The 22,630-nt window shown below is 42.6% G+C and overlaps 1 protein-coding gene across 8 annotated transcripts in view; it reads left to right on the top strand.

Annotated features, from left to right (window-relative positions):
* Tenm3 (teneurin transmembrane protein 3) overlaps positions 1-22,630 on the top strand; it is a 623,557-nt gene that overhangs the window by 332,835 nt on the left and 268,092 nt on the right. The window lies entirely within an intron of this gene.

Consider the following 22,630-nt stretch of genomic DNA (forward strand, 5'->3'; position numbering starts at 1 on the left):
TATGGAAGGAATATATTAGATTGGAATTGAGCCAAGTACTCATGTCAGAGCATGATATTGAGGGGCCTCTGGTTTCCCCGTTGCTTTTCACACACAGTCCCCCAGGACTACTCCCCATGGTCATCCGTGCTGTGTGGAAGCTAGTGCACCCCGGCCCTGCATGTGTTCCTAACAGAGCTGGTGACCAGCATTCAGAAGCCACCACCTGGCACAGGGCACATCCTCTCTCCGCACAATGTCCCAGCAGAAGTTCCCCGGCTGCTAGGCCAACGGTGCAGCTACAAACTGTTCACCCATGCTGCTGTTTTGTAGTCCTTTGCTGGCCTTGGAATAAACATAAATATTCAAACACTTCATTAATAAACAAGACTCCTTCAGAGACAGCACTTTGTTGTGTTGTGTTGTGAGAGCCATGATAACCTCCCGCAATCGCAAGGTTGGTGCTTAGGAGGTCATCAAGTCTTGCATCTTCAGTCATGGGAGGTAGTTTCTTTGATCTTAACTTTCGTGACTTTCTTTCTTGGCCTTGGAGAGTTTGAAGGTCATTCCCTGGTGCTCCTCTCTGCAGAGGAGCCTCCTGAACGGAGAGGTCATCAGACCATTTGTCAGATGGTAGTGGGTGTGTGAATATGCCAGGCTGCGGGGGAGGCAGTGGTGTCTTTTGAGTGAAGGTAACTTTAGATGCCGTGGAGAACTAAGTGGGGCAGCCTGTGATCTAATTAATTATTCTTTAAGGGAAGAGTCTCCATCGTTTATTTTTATCGTGCTAAAGAATTTCTTGGAAAAAAACTATTCTGAACAATTTTGTGAATGATAGCTTCAAAAATTATTCCTGGGTGCATTAATACATAATAAAGGGGATACCTGGCAAGTAGCTATTTGGGCATCGTGTGGAGCCTTGCTTGCTAGCTGTTAGCCTAGGCGCACAAGGACTCCAAACCGCAGGCATTAATTTGTGACCATGTTTTAGCCACTGTGGTTTCTGCCTGATGCCTACCTTGTGCCTGCCTTTGCTCCTGACTTTTCAGTGCACGTAAAATGCTACAAATCATTTTGAGAAAAGGCAAGAACCCTTCAGTCAGCCAGCAAGAAACTTTCTATCTATTTCTTTCAGCGGTGGCTTAGGAAGGCTGTTTTTGCTATCCACATACCGATAAAGATTCTTTTTTTAAAAAAGATTTATTTATTATTATATCTAAGTACACTGTAGCTGTCTTCAGATGCACCAGAAGAGGGCATCAGATCTCATTATGGATGGTTGTGAGCCACCATGTGGTTGCTGGGATTTGAACTCAGGACCTTCAGAAAAGCAGTCAGTGCTCTTAACCACTGAGCCATCTCTCCAGCACCCTCCACCCCCATAAAGATTCTTTTTTTTTAATTTATTTTTTTATTAGGTATTTTCCTCGTTTACATTTTCAATGCTATCCCAAAAGTCCCCCATACCCACCCCTCCAATCCCCTACCCACCCACTCCCCCTTTTTGGCCCTGGGGTTCCCCTGTACTGGAGCATATAAAGTTTGCAAGTCCAATGGGCCTCTCTTTGCAGTGATGGCCGACTAGGCCATCTTCTGCTACATATGCAGCTAGAGACAAGAGCTCCAGGGTACTGGTTAGTTCATATTGTTGTACCCCCTATAGGGTTGCAGATACCTTTAGCTCCTTGGGTAATTTCTCTAGCTTCTCCACTGGGGGCCATAAAGATTCTTAACAGTGGTTCTAAACCTTCCTGATGATGTGACCCTTTGATACAGTTCCTTGTGTTGTGGTGATCCCCAAACATACGATTATTTTTGTTGCTACTTCATGACTGTAATTTTGCTACCTTTATGACTTGTAATGTAAATATCTGAAATGTAGCCTCTGTGAAAGGGCCGTTTGACCCCCACAAGGGGTTAGGACCCACAGTCTGAGAACCACTGATTTATAATGAGGGTTCTCTGTGAATTCAGTGTGGTCACTATGGTTTTTAACTAGCCATGTTAAGTTTGCCCTCATATGGGCCTTTAGATGCTCAGATAGGATTGCAGCACAGGTATACCGTGTAAATTTTGGGTGGTGTTTATCTTGGTTTAGTTTGAGACCCATGGGATCTTGAGTAGATGGAAGAATGAATTTCACTGCATGTATGTTATTGAGAAATATTGTTAAACAGTGTGTGGTATCTGCTTAATTTCACTACTTTACGAATTTGCAGCAAAATCTGTATGCAGTACACATCAATTTGTACAGTCTTGTAACATCTAACCAAATTTATAGATTCATTAGCCAAAAAAAGTTAACATATATCCATGCCAAGACGGGCACTTTTCCTAGTGCTGAAAATTAACCCACGGCCAGCCGTGTGCATAGGAAACACATAAACTGGCTACCCCATCCCTAGCTCATATCAACTAACTTTGTGAGTCTTAGATATGTTGAAAATTTTTCATCTGTATTTCATCAGTGTATCATGTTATATTGAAATGCTAATCAGTAGGAAATGTTTTCCAGTTTGCTTAAAGGTTTCGTTAAACTTTGTGAAATATGTTGGTGAAAACTGGGTATTTTACCCCATTTTTTTTCTTTTAAGCATGGATTATATACAGTTGATCCTAAAGAAGGTTCCAATGTGTACCTTTCAGTAGCCTTAAATGTCACCACATGTCACCAGATGTGAATGTGAGAAAGGATCCCCTCTTCAAGGGGGTGTGGGGAGGTCGGGGGGAGGTTGCCTTATGGTTGTGTTACTCTGTCCCTGGGTGCTTCCATGGACACTTGGGGTAAAGCAAGAGGAAGGGCTTGGGATGCAGAACAGTAATGGGAAAGAGGGAGATAAATCCTCCCCTTTCCTTGCTTCAGGGATTCCCAGTGTTCCAGGTAAAGTGCACCTGCTGAGAGGCTGAGGAGAACTGGGTACTCTAGCATCCCATTAATTTGAGAGGAATGGCAGTGGGCTGCATCTACCCAGCAGGTGGTCTGAGCTGTAGGAAGAGGTGGACCAAAGGCAGGCAGGCAGGCAGGCAGGCAGGCAGGCAGGCCGGCCGGGGATAGCCCCCGGAAGAGGAAGCTCAGACAGTGTGTCCTCAAAACGAGGGACAGTGAAGTGGGTCCCGCATTTCTCTGGATAAGCTTGTATTACTTGTCTCTCTGAATTCCTGATGGCACGCCGCATTTCTGTAGTGTTTGAAGCCACACTAGAATTATGCCAACATATGCTAAATTTATGCGATGAGCTTTGGTAATATAAGCTGAAGTTTCCTGAAGTGATTTTTTTTAAAGATGTAGCAGACTGCCAGGCACCCTGATAAAGGACTTGGTTTTGACGACAGTCATGAGGTATATGTTGTACGATGTCAAAATCCTGTCTTCCGATTGACACAACAATCCATAATTTATAGATTGCCTTAAAAATTAAAAGACAAAGTCAATTATAACTAATTATGATGCTACCTGAGCCTGAGAAGTTACTACATCCTTTGGGATAAAGGAAGTCATATTCACGTCACTCAGGAATCTTTAGCTACAGTCTCCTGGTTCTATCTTAAGAATCTCTCAGTTTCGTTTCGTGAGAATCCTAAACCTCCGGAAGCCTGCAACCATGCTATTTTTAGAAATAGCCGTAGTAGCTCCTCTCCATCAGTGCACACTTGTTCCTATTCTGAACTCCGTATCTGTGCCAAATCTTCAGAGAGATTACTGGAAGTTTGGCGCTCTGACTGCTGAATCAGTCAGAAATGAATTTTGAAGTCTGCTGGTGAACGATACACTGAGTTACCGCACGCGGCACCAATGCTACCCGCTTTGGTACTGCTTGTCAACTCTCAAGAGGAATTGACAATATCCAAAGACCGCGTGCTTACTAATTTTTTATTTATTATTTGTGATGGGTATTTTTTTTTAAAATTAGATCAAAAGCCAAATTATCTGCAGATGATACTTCAAGGCTTGGTGTTTTATCTCCTCAAGAAAAAGATGGGCAGAGAGCCTCATGGTTTCTAACATTTGATGTCCTATGGAAGACATTTTTTTCCTTCTAAGGAAGCGTAGTTATTAGAAGGAAGACAATTCCTTCTCTATGTAAACATCGTAGACAACATCATGACTTTACAAATTGGAAGCCCCAGATCCACCAACTGCCGAACCTTTCCTTGTGTCTGCTTTGACTGTCTAGCAGTTGGTATGTGCCTCTGCGGTACTCATTTCCTATGCTGTGAACTGGCCACAGTGTGTGTGTGTGTGTGTGTGTGTGTGTGTGTGTGTGTGTGTATAGCATGGACTTCTTGTGTAAAATAGAAAGAACACTCCGAGTAACATTAAGAGAGTATGAAGTTAAGGCCAGGTATCAGCCAATGAGTTGTTTGAGCAATGTTATAAAGTGTTACCGTTCTGTGTCTTCCGGGTTTTGTCTCGTTGGGAGGCTTTGCCAGGATGACCTAGGACGCAGCCCAATGACAGCGACTCGCTGTAAGAATTCAGAACATGCCTCATGCTGAATAAAGCAGGATTGTAAAAATCCTCTCAGAACGACATCTGAAATAGCATTAAAACGCAATTTCCTTAGGTAAGGCTTTAAGGCGCTCCAGTGAAAAGTGATAGCCCTCCGAGCGAGATGGTGTCAGCATTATGGGATGGATGTTGTGTTGCTCATGACTGACACTAATCCATTAAGGGTGTGAGGGTCATTTATTTTCCTCATGAAGTCATTAAATACCATTATTGATTTCTGTTCAGTCAGTTAGATTGTACCTCTCTGCTTTATGATCATTATATACATTAACACTGTCTTGGTTTCATGCACTTTAAACCATAGATATTATCACATTTGGAGTTTAAAATAAAGAAAGAGTGTATATAATTCGACGTGAAATAAAGCCAATTATGAAAAATTCTATAGTTGGTTCATTAACACAGAATTATGTTGATGTAGAATTATAAAATTAATAAAACTGGAATGCGTGTCCATCCAAGGTTTTCCCACTGTGACTGTTAGCTTAACAACTACTTATACTTCTCTCTGTTGCTTGGTACATGGGTATAGTTCTCTCCCATTTCTTATATGATGCTCTCTTATAGAAACATAAATATTAGACTAGTCTTTGCTGTATTTTCCATTTTATGTTCAATGGCTTCTTGAAATTATGTAGAATTGATGTGTCTGCATTGGTGGTTAATATAACCGATGTCAAAAGTTAGAAAACCATAAAGGTGTGTGTGTGTGTGTTTTAACACTACAAGGAATTATTCATTAGTCTTTGTGCTTTGGCTGTGTTTTAAATTACTTTCCTTAGCCTATCCTTTCGGAATTTGGGTAGAAATGAGCAGTATCCAACAGTGCCACGGGGGAGACTAGCTGGGGAGAGCTTCCAATGGTAACTCCGGAAGCTGTGCGGTAGAACCAAGAGGAAGCCCGTTCGTTACGGCAGCCTCCTAAGAGCCGCGTGCTCAGCACTCTTCCATAGGCTCCTTGTGGTCCTCATTGACGGAAGCCTGAGCAAAGCCGTGATCTTAATGAATGATGACAAGCCCTTTGCCTGTCCGGCAGATGTTCCCACCCTCGTCCTTTAAGACGAAAACTTAATGGAAGACGCTCAGATGGACCAGCTCTCTGACGATATGCATGCCTTAAGTGCTTGCCCTTTTCCGATGTGAATATTCAGAGAGCCGTGAAGCTGCAAGGGGCAGCATTTAATACCGTCTTTCTCATAATGCCTGAATAATTTTCCCAGAGTCTGATCGTTGCAGCTGCAGTGAGCATGGTTATTTGTTTATTCTTCACCTTAGTCCTGGTGGAATGCTGACCTAGCTCATCTCCAGGGCTCCCGGGGAAAGTGATTTCATATTCATAGCTCTGGTGGGTTCTTTCAAACAAACAGAAAACTGAAGCAAGCGATAGCCATTTTCCTAACAGAGAAATGGTGAGGGAGCAGGGGGGGGGTGGAAAGCTGGTTCTGCAGTTGCCTTTTAAACTCGAGGCCCCAAATAATTTTATTAATGAAGAATTGATGTGAAAAAATGAAGACGGTCTTAACATATTTTTAATGGTTCTCTGTGAGGGGGAGTGCCGAAGCATGGGCTGTCGTGGTGAATTATAGAATGTTTTTGAGATTTCCCTCTGGTGACGTTGCTCATTATGTTAAACAGCCCGGCTTCTAAGCTACTGTAGTTTCCGTTTTATGTGTATTGGCCTTCATTTGCTGAAATGCTTCAAGTTCACAGTACTAAAGTCATTTTGAAAACGGGATGTAATTACAAAGGTATCTTATGCTTACCAACAGCTTTTTTGGATCAATTTAATTATCATTACTTGTGGATACTGTAAATTGAATATCCCTTCCCTAATTACATTAAACTCAGGGGTTAGCAGCTTAAACATCTAAATGAGAAAAGTTCAACCTTTGCTATAAATAGGAGAATTGTTCTCTTATTTAGCCTGACCTCAGAAGCTAAAAGCATTCTGCATGATATTGTCAGGTGAGCGTTATAAAGACAGTTCGTAATGAGATCTGTAATGAGGAGCTAAGGTATAATGGCCTTTGGAAAAAGTTAATTTATTCAGCATTTCCTTACTGCGTGGCAGAATGGAAGTTTGTGTGTCCAGACCCTTTTTTAAAGGGGCCACTCACAGGCTGCTCCGTTTACTCTGGCCTGCCAGTAGTTTGAAGTGGTTTAATATTACTGTTTCAGCTTAATGGAAACCACCATTAAAGCAGTGGGTTAGTTCTGCCCTTTTAAATAGGGCTAATTTATTTAGGGCCTTGGAGTGTTGTTTTCCTGTTTCCATCTCCCTCCCTCTCTTCTACATAAATGATACACAGGAATTTATTCAAACCATTTTACAGGGTACATTTTTTTCTCAGAGTACATTTTTCTAAAGGGGGAAAATAACTATAACTATAGAGTCTTCAAAACAGGAAGTGGTGTGTGCACCTGTGAGCACGTGTGTGCATGTGTCTGCATGCATATGTATGCGCATGTGTGCATGCATGTGTGTGTGTGCCTGTGTTGTGTAAGCATGTGTGTACTCCTGCTTGTGCATGTACGTGTGTGTGTGTGCGTGTGTGTACATGCGCTGGGCGTGTGCACACACACCTGTGAGCATGTATATGCATGTGTGTATGTGTGTATACATGTGTATGTGCACCTATGAGCGTGTATGCATGTGTGCACTCCTGCTTATTCATGTACGTGTATGTACATGTGCTGTGTGTGTGTACATGTGCTGTGTGTGTGTGTGTGCATGCACACCTGTGAGCGTGTATGTGCATGTGTGTGCATATGTGTGTACATGTGTATGTGCACCTATGAGTGTGTATGCATGTGTGCACTTTGGCCCGTGTGTGTGTGCGTGTGCGTGTGCGTGTGTGTGTGTGTTCGTTCCTGTTGGGGAGAATCAGCCATTCATTGTTGATGTTTGTTTGTGCCTTGGGTCTGTGGTCCTTGTCTGCATTGTAAGAAGATGGCGTTGGCTCCGGTGAGAGATTTGATCGATTTCTGCTCGCTGCCATCATTGTCAGTCTCAGAGCTGTTCATAGCTACTTGGTTTTATTTACTTTGTTTTCTTTCTCGACTGCAGGTTCATTAGAAGTCTGTTGGTGTACTCACAATTGAAAATTTTAAAATATAGCCATGACTACTTATTTTCACAGAATGTGGGCTTTGCCATTAATCATAAATGAAACAAACAAACAAATAAAAACAAGGAACCTTCAGGGTAGAACAAATCGAGGCTACATGTGCTTTAATTGCTGAGATCACCACGAGAGATTATATCCTGTAGCTAAGAGGCAGCTAAAATCATTAGTAAGTACTGGCCAATTTTGAGACTTGAATCAAATGCATCCTCTTATCTTTCCCAGATTTCTCTAATAGGTGTATTGTAGAATACACAATAATAATAGTAGACAGACTGTAGACTACAACATCAAGTAATTGAGAAATGTTTGGGGACTCTTCATTTTCCTAATCAGTTTCACACACTAATCAAAGCATGGTGGGAACTGTTTAAAAATCATAAACAACCCTTAACCCTAGAAACGTACTTTTACTACATAGCAAAATAAAAATTGCAGAGAATTTGAGCCTTGGAAAATGTGGCACCCCACACAGCGGTGTGGTGTGGTCAGAAGTAGGTCAGTATTCGTGCGAGGGGCGGGATTCTAAATCAATAAAAGCTGAGCTATGGGGTTGCATTTGTCATCCTAGAGGACTGCCCACAGGCAGCAGAACTCTAAAACAGGCAGCACTTTTAAGCTTCTGCCAGAGTTAGACTCCATTACCAGTTCATTAGTGGTCTGGTTTTATTCCTTTTTATCGAAATAGGCAATCCCAGATAGACATTTAAACGTAGATGTGCGTAGATTAGATAGTAACTCTGAAGAGCCAGGAAGAGAATCTTTAAGGATACCACTTACCTTTCCTGGAGTAACAAAAATGAAAACGTACCTTCTGGAGGGGAAAGAGGTAGCAGCCATGCAGGCAGCCATGTGTGTAACATCTTTTCTTTTCCATAGTTAGGTGGGGGGTCGTGTGTTGGAGGTGGCATCTGTGTCAGTGTCTACGTGTATGACACCTCCTAGTCTGAGGGTTGGCGTTCTCAGGCCAGAATTGAGTTGCCGACTCACACACTGTGTTTCTGTGACATCAAGTAGGGCTCCCAAATGTGTTTCTGTTGATGATCATTGATGCACGTTCAATTTAGCAGAAATTAAGACCTGTTTGGAAAGCTGCTCATTGCGTCTGCTCCCTCTTGAGAGTTGTATGTGCACTGTGGGATACTTATGCCTCTCCCCATGCCCGGCGCCGGGGATGAGTGATCTCACCTCATCACTCTAAACATCCCTCACTGAGATGGTACCAAACGGGCAACTTCTTGCTAGAAACACTGCTTCCATAAGCTTTTCCAGTGACTTCCTGTGCGCTCTTAAATTTCATTAAAAATATCTTATTAAAAGTTATTCTTATCATACCGGATCTCGGTGCAGTTCACAGGGTGACCTGTAAAACTGTGTCTCTACAAATGGGGCCAATTAGGCAAGTTTCCTCAAAGCTCTAAAGAGCTTCGTACTCACTGGCATTGAGCATTTACCTGAACTGGTAGGTGCTCATTCGTATAAATCTTCCTGCATCCTGAAAGTGGCCGTAGTTTTAAGTTTCTGTGGTCCCTGATCCTCAAGGTGCTGAAACAATAAGACTGAAGTAATCGGAGTTGTTAATGAAATTGTTCCTGTGGCCGGAAAGAGCAAATGGAGGACTGGGTTAGTTAAACTACTGTGATCAGAACAAATATCCTTAGAACTGGAGGTTGAAGAACTCGGCCATTATGTTCAGGGAAATAAGAGCTTAGGTTAAAGCCTCCATTGCAAAAGCTCCATGAGCATTTGGTCTCCATAAATAACCGAAGTGTTGGCCCCACAACCGCTTCTCAAGGGAGTTGCAAGGAATGGTTATTGATTTCAATATCACAGGACTAATAATGAGACCTCATGACATGGGACTTGGATCTGCTACAGGAAAGTGTTATTGAAAGGCTGCCCACTCTCATGGTGCTGTGGCCATGGCTTGACTGATACTTTAAAGACAAGAGAAAAGAAAAAAAGAAAAACAAAAAACAAACAGCAAAGCCGTATTAAAAAAAGTCACCAGAGCCAGGCAGCGATGGCGGTGGTGCACACCTTTAATCCAGAGGCAGCTGGATCTCTATGAGTTTGAGACCAGCCTGGTCTGCATAGTGAGTCCCAGGAGCCAGGGCTGAGAGAGAGGCAGAGTGCGTGCGCACGCACATGCTCGAGCACATGTGTGTGTACACACTTCCCTGTACCCTCATCTCATCTCTGATTCCCATTGGCGAGTCATAACAAGGATGTAGTGCAAACTAAACAGTGTGGGTGCCGTCAGCTTCATCTTCACGATGGCACCCTAAGTGTCTCCTACTAAGAAGTTCTTGTAATTGTTCTCCTCGCTGCACCAAGGTCCCTGGTGGTGGGCCCTGCCATTCAGTAGAGTTTATTGTCTGCTAATTGTGTAAGTGTAACTACTGTCCAGGTTCCCAGTCCTCCAAATTCTCTTCTCTGAATAGATTTCTCTAAAGCCTTGACAGGCCCTAATCGTGTGGGATGTCTAAACACGGGGGAGCAGATATGGCTGTTTGCATCTGCATGCTTGCAGAGAGGAGCTGTCTCTGTGGTGGATTTTTCAAATAGCAAAGATGTTGGAAGCCAAAGCAGAGGGGTGATCGTGCTTGAAAGAGGCCCTTCTATGACTCTGCTTTACATGGCCACCAAAATCGATGTCCTGGTCTCTCCTAAAGCTGCTGGAGGAATCGTGGGACTCAGGAATAAAACTAAGTTGTCAAGACAGAATAAAATAAGACTGAGTAAATTTAGGGGTTGACCAATGAATTACTCAGTAAATAAATACTGAAGTATCATGGTCCAAAGGCCATCTTCAAGAAGTTATATTACCAGCTATATTAAAAGACACAAGAGCCACGGGATCATGGCTTACTTTGAACTCACCTGTGCTAGAAGTCTGTCTTGGGTTTTATCGATATTTGACTTCCCATATTCCCCAGTCCCAACCACAATCATTGTGTGTTTTTAAACTAGACGCTAAAGTGTAAACTACTACAATCTTAAATAATTCTTATTTGTGCCTGTCTGCTGCTATCTCTTCCTTTTCTCTCTTCCTGGCGTCTAAAGTATTGCCTAGCTGGAAACAGTAGTGTAGAAGGAAAATGGATTAAAAGGCAAAGGAGCAATCGGGAATCACTTATTTTTCTATATGTAGTTAGGCACATCAACTGATCTAAGTCAATACCAGCTATACTCAATAGTGAGCGTCATTTGAAAAATCTCAAAAGGGGAGGGGGCAATAAATAAATAAATAAATAAATAAAGTGGTTTTCAATATTTTTGTTTAAATTGTTGATTTAGACCTAAGTGCTCTCTAGTAGTTATTAAAAGAATTGTGGGTCTATTAGGGAGAAGGAGGTAGGCGTGCACACATAGCACCTTCCTACCTGACGTGTGTGCCTTGTATGAGTGGGAATGTCAGGGAGGAGTGCCCTAAGAGATAACATGAGTATTTCTCAGTGAGCAGAACTGGAATGTTGTTTATTTATTTCATCTTGATTTCATGGACTTCAAATTGCTATAAAGATGAATGCGTACTTGTGTACATTCCACTCCCATTTTGCTGGTCGCCCTTTTCTCTTCTATAGATCAGGCACAGCTCTGCCCCAGACCCTTTGCAACGTGTAGTCCTGCTTAAGCTGCGTTCCTCTGCATATATCGCTCCGACAAGCCAGCCCAGCATCTCAAGAATGTATGCTATCGAAAGGTCGCAGGTTGGCAGTGGTGTTTCTGGAACCCTCCGGGCTAAGTTTCACACATGGCATGTCAACCTCGGGTGGCCTGCCTTGGGGGTGTGCCGTTCTCATGGCCAAAAAAAAAAAAAAAAAAAAAAAGCTAAAACTCGCTGGAGGATGCAGCCAAACACGTAAAGTACATTTAAAGCTTTTGGGTTGCTATGACACCCCCCCCCCCCCGCCGCACACACGTGATCCTCTATCCCATAGGTCCAATCCACATCCCTGGCCAAGGCCATTGTCAGTTGGGATGAGGTTGGGAGAGAAGAGCTAACCTTCCGTGCTTTGATGCTCACCCCATCCCCTCTCCTGCTGCCACTGTGCAAATGCCGACACCTCTCTGCTTCCTTAACTCCATCCTAGATGTGATGACATTGGCACCTCCTGTTCATCTTCTTTTTACTTCTGTTGCCTTGTGTACTGTCTGACATACTACCTCAACCCAGTCAGGCTGAAACAACACCAACCATCATATCCGCTTACCCACTTTTCGTCTGTCTGTCTGTCTGTCTGTCTGTCTGTGAGCTTCAGAAGAGCAGACATTTTGCTTTGTTTATTGCCTTTTGCTTTTTTTCTGAAACAGTGCGTGAAGCATTGAAAGTACTAAAAATATCTGAGGACCTTCTATACCTCTAAGTCATAATACCTCAACTTTTAAATCTCTACCACAGTCACAGACTGAACCCTTGTTGGATAATGGGTTGAAAGAACCCCCTCTGTGGTGTGGCTGCTTCCATCCCTCTTGTTCTTAAAATTTACACTCTGGCTATCATTTTAAATGGTCTAGAGAGAGAGGTGGGATGCATGTGTGTGTGTGTGTGTGTGTGTGTGTGTGTAGAGACAGGGAGGAAGGGAGGGAGGGAAGAGAGAGAGAGAGAGAGAGAGAGAGAGAGAGAGAGAGAGAAAGAGAGAGAGAGAGAATGAGAATCTACCAATGGACTTTTTGGAAAAAAAATCTGACTTCTTTAACGTTTGAGAATAAGGAATCTCATTTTAATATATTGTCTTTCATACCAACCATCAAATACAGATTTTATTGAGATTTATTTTAGAAGAGTGTCGCACAGTTCTAAGTCAGATCACCTGGCCCGAGAATCATCAGGAGACAGGCTTTGGCTGTTCTGCTACTCTCTGAGTAAGTTGCTTGTCTGCCCTTGGTTTTGCCATGCTTAGCAGTCCACCGATTCAGTATCACTTCTTGTGTAGGTGTGAATGCCAGGGCCTCAGTGGCGTCAGATGCGTTTTCTGTACTGGATATATATGGCGTTTCCAATTTGTATCCAAAGGAACTGTCTGTTATTTTCAGCATGCCTTCTGACCTTATGAGTGTACAACGCAGCCCTGCTCCTTGTAGCTGTAGGGCAGCCTGTCCTGTGAGTGCCGTTAGTTCCTATCAGTTGTCCATCATTGCCTGAGAATGCTCCATCGGGGACTTGTCCATGCATTGTGTTCTACTCTAGTTATCCTTGTGGTCTTCCCAGCCCATCAGTGCACACTCCCATGCATGTGTGCATACTCACACTTATCCATCTCGGCACAGTGATTTTGCTAGTGTGATCTTATTCCTGTTACTCATATGATCGACTGGAAACTTGTTAATTGTTCATAATACCATAATGGTTATTTGTTGACAAACACATCAGGATGCTCAGGGAGCCATAAACCTAAATCAATACCATCAATATCAACTAAAGCCTTCTGCAGTTCCTCCTGTGGAATTACCTTCAGAGCTGGCTTACGGGCTGCATTTGAAAGTCTTATGGACGAGCCAGCTCTCACTTCTAATTAGACAATGTTAGTGCAATAATGTCAGAATACACCACCACTCTCTTCCTTACAAATAATGTGTGGGTATTTAAATATCCATTCTGCAAATATGGAAATCTGTATCACACCCGAAGCTATGTGTTAAAGATCTGACAACTGCCAGATAGCATTGCAAAGGAATGGAAGCATCGTTCGAAGGGACGATGTCTATATAGATATATAAATTAATCTCTTTTAAGGAACTCACTCTACCTTTTTGCCAGACCTCTTATGGCTTTTTTACTCTAACATTCACACCCTGAACTAACTTTCCTTGTGACACTATCACTGACGATATAAATCATTGCCTCTGCCACGAAGTGCTCTCTGAAACACGCCTTCTATAGCAGGATGGAAGGAGACAGGCTTCGGGCTTCTTATTAAACCAAAGCATTTATTTTCTCTAAGGAAAAGCAGATGTGGTATATGAAATAAACTTTCAAGATAGCGAAATTTCATACTAGTTATAGATAGTGGGGACCTATAGTGATGGCCAATGCAGCGAGATACAGTAGCTCTGATCCAGAAAGGGAGAGCGATTAGGAAGACTGTAAAAGATTGCAGTTGCATGAGGCATCAGACAGCCTGAAGTTTAATCTTTACGTTAGGCTAAATATTCCTGTCTGAAAGTGGATGTACTAACATGTACAACGGAGTTCAGTACTACTAAATAGAAATTAGGCTGGTGAAGATTCAAAAGAGTCAACGGTTGGCCGCCGCCGCCGCCGCCGCCGCCGCCATGGCGACAGAGGTGGGGTGTGTGTGTGTGTGTGTGTGTGTGTGTGTGTGTGTGTGTGTGTGTGTTGGGATTGCATGCAGTGTTACAATAAAAACAAATAAAAAACTGAATGTCTTCAATATTTAATCTCTCCTCAGCTTATAACATAAGTGCATGTGCTCTGAGTGTGTTGATGAAGGATATTTTGTCACATGGACTCATAGAGACGGTACATAAAAGATTTAAGTAGAACAGCTACAGGATCTGAAGCAGTGTTGAGAGGTGAGCTCAGAGGTGGCTAGCACAGGCTTCCATGAAAGCATTCGAAGACGTCTCTGTGAGACCTCCCTGACTGTGTCAAGCAGTACGTAATTGCCCAGTGGTGTGGTTCATCCTATCTTAACAGTTCATCGCCGGCGGCATTATCTGGTGAGTGAGTACAAGTCTGGACACTGGGACCTCTCTATATCCATGCTCACGAGCCGCAAAGCCTCTTTTGAAGTCAGGTGGCATATTGCAGAAAGTAGAACTTTAAAGTAGGTCACAGTCCTAAGAGACGCCGGAATCAACATCCGAAATTGAAAAGCTATTCTCCATACGTGTTACTTTTTTTTTTTTTTTTAGGTTATCACTAAGGGAAAAAAGCACAGTAAAATTAGGTGAAATAAGAAAGGCCACGTAACTGAATATGTAAAGACTACGGGACGAATGTGAAACCTTTCCATTTGTCACTCTCTTCCATAAACATGCCTAAAACCTGACGTCACAGAATACCATCGTGTTTCCTGACCTAACAGTCAAGCAGGTTGGGTGTTTTCTGCATCTCTGACCGGTGCTTGCTTTCTGTTGCCAAAACCTTGCTTCCAGATACCTTTAAGAATCTATTAGCATGGACTTAAATATTTGAGAACAGTATCAACTCCTTGGTTTGATATCTCTCCCCTACCCCCCTCCCCCCTGCCCCCCCGCCCCCCCGCCAGAGGTCATGCTTTCATAGGCAATTGTGTTGGCTTTTTCTGTAAGATCAATGTGTAGTAAGCACTGGGTTCCCTTAGTTCGGTTTTGCCCAGGAATCTCTTTTTTTGTTGTTGTTTTTTTGTTTTTATTTTTGTTTATTTTCTTCATTTACATTTCAAATGCTATCCCAAAAGTCCCCTATACCCTCCCCCTGCCCTGCTCCCCTACCCACTCACTCCCTCTTCTTGGCCTTGGTGTTCCCCTGTACTGGGGCATATAAAGTTTGCAAGACCAAGGGGCCTCTCTTCCCAATGATGGCCAACTAGGCCATCTTCTGCTACATATGCAGCTAGAGACACGAGCTCTGGGGGTACTGATTAGTTCATATTGTTGTTCCACCTATAGGGTTGCAGACCCCTTCACTTCCTTGGGTACTTTCTCTAGCTCCTCCATTGGGAGCCCTGTGTTCCATCCTATAGATGACAGTGAGCATCCACTTCTGTGTTTGCCAGGCACTAGCATAGTCTCACAAGAGACAGTTATATCAGGGTCCTTTCAGCAAAATCTTGCTGGCATATGCAATAGTGTCTGCATTTGGTGGCTGGAATAGGGAATAAAATTACCCATGAAAGGAGTTGCAGAAACAAAGTTTGGAGCTAAGACGAAAGGATGGACCATCCAGAGACTGCCCAGGAATCTCTTAAAGCATGGCATTCAAAGAGAAATTTCCACAGAAGAGCGGGCCCAGCCCGTAACTAGTAAGTACTCTTTTTAATGGGAGAACTTTTGGAAGCAGCGGTTTTGACATTTCCAAGTTTCAGAAGGAGACTCTGCAAAAGATTCAGCCAGGGGTCTGGCAGGCGCCCGCTGTTCAGCTACAGTGCGTCCAGATCCTTCTCTTCAAATGCCTAATGTGTAATTATTGCCGTTGCTTGGGCAGATTCTGGCAAACAGAGAAAAGTGGTACCGTGAAGGATGGTGCTTTAATATAATTATCTATGTGTCATATCCTTGTACGTAACTGGCCACTTCCCAGACTTGAGTTGCCAGTGCGTCTGCATTTTAAACCCCAGCTTGGTCATAGAGAACTGTTCTTTCTTGGGTCCTGGAGCGGATCTGCTGGTTCCTTAGCTGTTTGGTTCGGACTCAGGTATTGGGTTTCCTGGCTTGGAAGCCTGGTTCTATTACTGTCTAGTGAGGTCATCTGGCATTGTTAATTAAATCCTGATAGCCTCAGTCTTTTTTCCTTATAAAAGGGGGATGGAAAACAACTTACCTAAGTACCCGTGAGGAACCTAACTCACAATAGGTCCTTATCATCATCATCATCATCATTATCCATGATTCTCATCATCTCAGTTTCATTTTTCCAACAGCCTCTGCAAGCTTCATTTCAACTATTTAGAGGAATTTTGTTTGTTTTCATTTGGAGATTTACAGAAGAGTTTATATCGTTCCCTAATTGACTTTCAGGAATCGACTCTGTTATAATTATTGTGATGCATAGCCCATTGGGTAGTTAGTTAAGGGCTAATATCTAGATTGAGTTTCTTTACCCAAATTGACTTGCTATCAACAACTACTGAAAAACCATGGCATTTCATAATAATTATCACTGTCATGATCTTAGCTTCGTGAATGTGGCCGTATGAAGCAAGAGTCAGTAATTATTGTTAGTTCCCTAATGACAACTTCAGATATACAAGTCATATATTTTCAGCCTTCATTGGAAATCTGTTTCATATACATTAATATATCATACAGTTGAATAATAAATGATAGGATCCTTTATTCAGCATATTGAAATTTAATATAGTCTGATCTATACTGATACACTTTCTACTAATCAGTGTGTAATTAGCTGTCAGATTTTGTGCTGTTGAATAAGAAATGAGGCAGTGGGGTCTTCTTGTCTTTGAATCACGGTGACAACCTGACGTAGACTTTCAATTAAGCTTTCTAGCTTCCTACCTGCGTTCTTCTCTTGGCTCCTTAGGTAGAAACATTTTCTATGCATGGACAGAAACAGTTGATAAACTCGACTCCAACAGAGAAATAAATTACATGCCAGACATAATAAGACATCAAGACCTGGTAAATTTTCTTCTGCTTGTACAAATGTGGCCGTATAAAGTTAAGAGTGAACAATTATTTACTGTTAATTCCCTAATGTTGGCTTCGGATGCACTTGTAAATGGTGGTATGACTAAATTGAACAGAATTATGAGTTATTTAACACACTCATTCTAATGTGCATGACTGGAAATGGCTATGATAATCTAGCAGGGCTCCTTTGTGAGGCAGTGGGCATGTAGTTACCCATCCCGTGGTCTTGTGTGCGTTCATTGTTCACTGATTTTAATGAAAGTTGTCCTGCCAACAGAAAGCTTTGGGCTCAGATGGCCACTGTATTCTCTCACATGTGTTTAACCCCATTTCAGCAACTCCGGATTTTTTGTTAATAATTTTTAGCATGAACTCTTGAGGGAGTCCCAAGGTCTGGTTTAAACTGTTTTTGCCCTAGTTAATAGGAATAATCTGCTAAGCATTACAGAATGCCTGCTTTGCTTCGTTGATACTAGCTCGTTATTGACTATATTTCATGCACACCCATTTGATCTGATGATAATATGAAAATCAATTATTTCTCTGTTTCCTAATGTATTTCAAGGGAAGTATTGCATAGGGTCTTACTACCCGATACATAAATCTTTTCAATAATTGTCAGGACGATTAAATACTCCATGTGAACAAACATTATGCCCCACCCAACCCACCCCCCCAAAAGAAAAAGATGGAACTAAATCAGTGCATGGATAGAAAATACTTAGGGAAATATAGGTATGTTGTTTACGTTTTAGAGCAGCATAAATCTGCACTCCAAACCAGAAGGCATAAACACTTGAAACAAAAACACAGATGTGCCATCTAAGATATTCACTGTGCTCTTAGCAAACACAGTAAAATCTAGTTTTAAAGTCTCTCCCCTGACCTTCTTTTAATTTCCCTGTTATTGGGATCACTAGAGTATAGTTTCTTAGTCGTAAAGGGTCAGTGTTTTGTGCTCTGTCCTGCTTTAACGATCACTAGTTTTAGAAGATTCTCCATCCAAGTTTAGGCTTTTTCTGCAGGATCCAGAGGTGGTCTGTCACACACCTTTACCAGCGTTCCTGAAACTCGGGACTCTCATTGCTCTTTATACACCACCCCCCTTTTGAGATCCTTGAGAGATGGGGTATTAGCAAGTATGCTCCGAACCACTTGCTGTAAAGCTATGATTTTCCCAGGTCTGTGGTCCTGAGCTATTTCAAGCCCATTGTGTGAACAGTATCCATTTGAGACCATAGGCCTTGGGGCCAAGGGAATCAGCACACATGCTCATGGTTACCCTGCTAGCCTGCCCACCAGGTTTGCCTCTGATCCAACAGTGTGTTATATCAGCACTCCAGTGACGAGCTAACTATAGGATCAGGCTGGAGAGACGGGTCAGCAGATCAAAGTGCTTATTGTTCTTAAGTGTGAGGACCTAAGGTTGAAGTCCCAGGTCCCATGTGGAAACCAGGTGCATAGTGTCACTGTGTGCGACCTCAGCATTGCTCCAGGGAGAGGGGAAGCAGGGAGAAGATACTTTCCAGAAGCCACCAGGCCAGCTAGCTGGCCTCGCACACACTAAAGCAAAGCAAAGCAAAGCAAAGCAAAGCAAAGCAAAGCAAAGCAAAGCAAAGCAAAGCAAAGCAAAGCAAAGCAAAGCAAAGCAATAAAACAACTAAAACAACCTTGACACCAACAGGCTAAAGTTGAGAAATGACATCCAAGGTTGTCTTCTGACCTTGATAAGCACACAGTGGACACACACACGCACATGCACACACATTGTACAAGCAAACCCGGAATAAAAGAAGATGAAAATCAAATCTTACAGATAGAAATTATTACTTAAAGTCATGTCCTTGCGTGGTTTACTCTGTGCCATTTATTTTTAGTTGTTTCTTTTTTATTTTTTGGAAAGATGATTTTTAAGTATGTGTATGTCGGGGAAGTCATGCACGTGAGTACAGATACTTGAGGTGGCCAGAGGTGTCAGCTCCCTGGACCTGGAGCTACAGGAGGCTGTAAGGTATTCGGTGTAGGTTCTAGGCACTAAACTTGGTTCCTTTAGAAGAACAATAAACACACTTAACCACCATACCCTGTATGGAAGTTTTAAACCCACCCTGTGTGTGCCACTGTGTAGAACCTGAAATTAGGCATAAGCAAGTGCTAATTAGCCAGCGTAGGACTCACTCTCCGTACACTCACGACAGAGGTACAGCAGCAAGGACTGGCTCACGACAGAGGTACAGCAGCAAGGACTGGCTCACAACAGAGGTACAGCAGCAAGGACTGGTCATTTCTCCTGGTGGAGAAGTTTGGAGATATTAAAGTTGGTTGGACTCTTCTCCTTCAACCAAGAAAACGAGTAGGGAATGCCTTGATCTCGAGCCTTCTGTTTGGCGGGCTTCTGGTGAGAGTTCCGGCACAGGGCTCAGTCTTTGATGTTGGTCTTCATTAGGCTGTGTTCTGCTACCTTTCATTCTATTTGTTGCTTTGTTAAAAAAGAAAAAAAAATGTTACTCTTTTATTTATATTGAGGCAGGGTCTTGTGTGGCCCACACTGGTCTTGAACTTGCTATGTAGCAGAGACTGGTTTTGAACTACTGAGCACCAGGTCTATACCTCCCAGGTACTGTGGTTATAGGTGTGCCAGCCACCATGCCAAGTTTATGCAGTGCTGGTGACTAAATGCAGGGTTTGGTACATGCTAGACAAGCATTCTTCTATTTGAGCTACATCCTTAACACCTTAATCGGTTTGTTGTTGTTGTTTGCTTGTTTGTTTGTTTTTTTAAAGAGAAGATGATAAGGTATTTTGCAGCTCAGGTTGACCCCAAACTCACTCAATATCCCAACTGGCTTCAAACTCATGGTAGAGTTTCTGCCTCAGCTTCTTGAATATGGGCTTATGGCCCTGAGCCATGATGCACAGTTGTAAAGCTTTTATCTTACTCCATTATCATGGCAGTTTTGAGAGTGTAGCCTTACTAAGTCAGGATAAAAAGCAGTTTGTATTCCTTTAAACTCAGTTTTTTAGAGACAAGGAAGAGACAGACACAGTGGTCCATGCACTTAATCCCAGCATTCAGGAGGTGGAAGCAGACAGATCTGAGTTTGAGGGTAACCAGTTTGGCTTTTTGTTGTTGTTAGTGGTGGTGGTGGTGGTCATGGTGGTGGTGGTGTAGTGGTATGGGTTTTTTTTTTTTAAGTTTTAGTCAGTGATAATGGGGAAAGCACGCCAGCACTCATGGTGTTGTGGTAGACCCTCTTATCATAGTAAAAGACCCAGAAACAAAAAGGAACAGACAGGAAACTGGAACAGGTACATCCTTCAGTGTCCCCTCATGACCCACTTCCACCTTCTGGAGGCTCCTTCTCGAGAGTGACATAAGCCAGGGATTGAGTGTTCAAATCGTGAGCCATGGGGGACGTTGAGATTCAAGTTATAACGCAGCCCACTCTCCTTTTTAATGGCAAAACAGTTCATCCCATTACACCAAGGCACATAACCAGTAATGCTTATCTCTGTGATAGTTACCATAAGGAAATATGTAGCCATATTTTCTCCAAGCTCTATCCTTCCCTCTTCCCAGACAAGAGGGTATCTTCTAGCTTTCTTCCATACCTATGCATCTGAATGTGGATATTGTTAGGGAGCTAGGAACCCATGGGATGTGCCTGTAATAGGACTTCTTCCAACACCCAAAGTGTGCCTTCCTCATTCTTTCTTCCATTTGCTTACTACAAACTCATAGCCTCACTCTTCAGAGAAGACGACGGTCACAGAACAGGCGGAATCCACATGCCGTCATCACCTGGAAGCCCACCCCTCTGGAGTCCAAAGACTGGACCCGTGAGGATGAAATGTTAAACTCAGTTTTTTTGCCTCGCTACTCTTTCACGGCCTAAGTGTCCCAGCTTATCCTTATTAATACACATGTAGATGATTAATTGTCACTACAAACAGAACCAGGAAATTTTGCATATTTGATAAACTCACTATGCCATCAGGCAGGTCCTAGGTTCCTAAAACGTGATGAATATCTTTGAAAGAGCCATTGTCTATGAAACAGACATGTGTATTGAAGGTGGTATCAATAAAGTTTTAGCCTGGTCCTTGAGCTGCCTCCTTTTCATCTGGACCAAGTAATTTAGCGCCTAACCCCTTTAGTTTTCTAATAGCTAACATGAAACTGGCTAGCTTTTTTCAAGATTGGAGTAATGTCGCTGAACTTCTGTTGTACAGAAATGTGGTCTGTGTTCCCTTTAAGGGAAGAAACACTGCCCAGTTCTGTGCTTCTGAACTAGTCCTGTTTGAGCATGCGAGATGATGTGTCAGTGAATAGGACTGCATTTCTGGTGTCTGATGGAAGAACATGATACCCTTTTAGAACACATTCTGGCATTTTGGGTCAATACCCAAACGTGTATGCATTGGACTTGGCCCGGTATTAACATTTAGGATTATTTATGAATAATTCAAGTGAAAAAAGCCATGAGATAAGATAGGATCACAGAAGCCTCATTATAACCCTAGGAAATGGTTCCCATAATTCATTGTAACAGAGGGACCTGGCAGCACTTGGTAGATTCGCTCACTGTACAGTTTTCTTGCAATTAAAAGTCAAGTAGCAAAAGCCATATTTGTATCCTGAAAGTTTATTCTAGAAAGTGTACTGAAATACAAGATATAGCTCCAGCTCCATGCTCTCATATATTTATAACATACTTGCATACTTTATGACTTTAGCAAAAAATTTAGAAGACAGCTTATGTAAAAAATTAAAATACTCTGATATATTAGTGATAAAAACAATAGAATCTAGAATCAATCTTTTGTTTTCCAAGTTTGATTTGTAGGGTAGGATAGGAGACAAGGCCAAGTATATAAGTGTGGTACACGGATAAACAAAGCCTTTGGAGTTTACGTTGTAAGTACTGAGGGACTCTGAAGTTTTACCTGATTGAGACTGGTTCTTAGAAAACTAAGGTGAAATAACTGAATTGAGAGCTAAATTAGAGTCTTATTTCTAGCATCCTAGTAGTTGAACAGATAGAGTTGTGCAACTGCATCTGTGGTTACTATGGTTACTGTGATGCTGTGACATCAGGGCCTTGCTCCACCCCCCTCCGGAGGGACAGCCACTCCCAGCATTGGAGGATTTAGTTGTTCTGAGATAATAAACTTTTCCAGTTAGTGCTATTTTTACACATCAGTCCCCCAAATTCAGAACTCGAGTGCAGCCATCTTCTTCACTGGGTCTGTGCATTGCACTCAGTGTTCCTGCTCCGTCTGATCATCTCAAGGTTAGGTTCCACACTGCATCTCGGAGCCCACTGATGTTACCCAGATGAGGCAGTGTTGGACCTGTTGACCCTGCATGGCTCAGGCCTTCCCATGGAACCACAATGAAGTCTGTGGTTCGCAGGTCCCCCCCCCTCCTCTGCTTTCTGACCAACCTCGGTACTTCTCTGTGGCCCACAGAGAGAAGGGGCTGGCATTCTTCTAGTTCCTGGCCCAGTAAATAACAAACCACCTTGTCAGTGGTCACAATCTTCTAATCTCTGACCTTACTATTTTGGATCAGTGCACTGCATTTTAAGAAAAGAGAAGAAAGAAAGAAAGAAAGAAAGAAAGAAAGAAAGAAAGAAAGAAAGAAAGAAAGAAAGAAAGAAAGAAAGAAAAAGAAAGGAAGGAAGGAAGAAAG

This window comes from Mus caroli, unplaced genomic scaffold (assembly GCF_978045245.1).
Source record: "Mus caroli unplaced genomic scaffold, Mus_caroli_1 scaffold_10, whole genome shotgun sequence".
In the NCBI taxonomy this organism is placed as follows: Eukaryota; Metazoa; Chordata; class Mammalia; order Rodentia; family Muridae; genus Mus; species Mus caroli.